This window comes from Bos grunniens, chromosome 13 (genome assembly GCF_055505025.1).
Source record: "Bos grunniens cultivar Pamir isolate PY7600 chromosome 13, Bosgru_T2T1.0, whole genome shotgun sequence".
Taxonomy (NCBI): Eukaryota; Metazoa; Chordata; class Mammalia; order Artiodactyla; family Bovidae; genus Bos; species Bos grunniens.
The window spans coordinates 5,581,283-5,583,010 of NC_141177.1; positions in this window are offsets into that span (position 1 = coordinate 5,581,283).

The following is a 1,728-nucleotide window of genomic DNA, read 5'->3' on the forward strand; positions in this document are numbered from 1 at the left end:
GATTTAGAAAAGGCAGAGGAATCAGAGATCAAATTGCCAACATCCATTGGATCATAGAAAAAGCAAGAGAATTCCAGAAAAACATCTATTTCTGTTTTATTGACTACACCAAAGCCTTTGACTGTGTGGATCACAGCAAACTGTGGAAAATTCTGAAAGAGATGAGAATACCAGACCACCTTACCTGCCTCCTGAGAAATCTGTATGCAGGTCAAGAAGCAACAGAACTGGACATGGCATAACAGACTGGTTCCAAATTGGGAAAGGAGTACATCAAGGCTGTATATTGTCACCCTGCTTATTTAACTTATATGCAGAGTACATCATGCGAAATGCCGGGCTGGATGAAGCACAAGCTGGAATCAAGATTGCTGGGAGAAATATCAATAACCTCAGATATGCAGATGACACCACCCTTATGGCAGAAAGTGAAGAACTAAAGAGCCTCTTGATGAAAGTGAAAGAGGAAAGTGAAAAAGTTGGTTTAAAACTGAACATTCAGAAAACAAAGATCATGGCATCTGGTCCCATCACTTCATGGGAAATAGATGGGGAAACAGTGGAAACAGTGTCAGACTATTTTGTGGGGCTCCAAAATCACTGCAGATGGTGACTGCAGCCATGAAATTAAAAGACACTTACTCCTTGGAAGAAGAGCTATGACCAACCTAGACAGCATATTAAAAATCAGAGATATTACTTTGTCAACAAAGGTCTGTCTAGTCAAAGCAATGGTTTTTCCAGTAACCATGTATGGATGTGAGAGTTGGACTATAAAGAAAGCTGAGCGCTGAAGAATTGATGCTTTTCAACTGTGGTGTTGGAGAAGATTCTTGAGAGTCCCTTGGACTTCAAGAAGATCAAACCAGTCCATCCTAAAGGAAATCAGTCCTAAATATTCATTGGAAGGACTGATGTTGAAGCTGAAGCTCCAATACTTTGGCTACCTGATGCAAAGAACTGACTCACTGGAAAATACCCTGATGTTGGGAAAGATTGAAGACAGGTGAAGGGGACAACAGAGGATGAGACGGTTGGATGGTATCACTGACTCAATGGACATGAGTTTGAGCAAGCTTCAGGACTTGGTAATGGACTGGGAAGCCTGGTGTGCTGCAGTCCATAGGGTTGCAAAGCGTCAGACACGACTGAGCGACTGAACTGAATTGATAGGTAATTATAAGATATCCAATATAGGTCCCTGTGCATGAATGGTAAGTCACTTCAGTTGTGTCTGACTCTTTGTGACACTATGGACTGTAGCCCGCCAGCCTCCTCTGGTCCTTGGGATTCTCCAGGCAAGAATACTGGAGTGGGTTGCGGTGCCCTTCTCCAGGGTATCTCCCCAATCCAGGGATCAAACCCAGGTCTCCTGAATTGGCAGGCAGATTCTTTAGCATTAGTGCCACCTGGGACCCTTTCCTGTGCTATAGAGTAAATCCTTGTTGCTTATCAATTTTATATACAGTGGTGTGTATCTGTTTATGCCATACTCCTAATTTATCCCTCCCTCCTTCCCCCATCAGTAACCACAGATTTGTTTCCTGTGTCTGTGAAGTTTACAACCATGTTGATTTCAGAGTCCTAAAATTAAGACTGTTGATGTTCTCCCTATAGACTTTAAAAAATACATATGTATTTTTTTTAATTGAACTGTAATTGACAGACAAGATGCCTATACTGAGTTATTTATCTTCCCAATCTTAGTTCTCTAAGACGTCTCCTGAG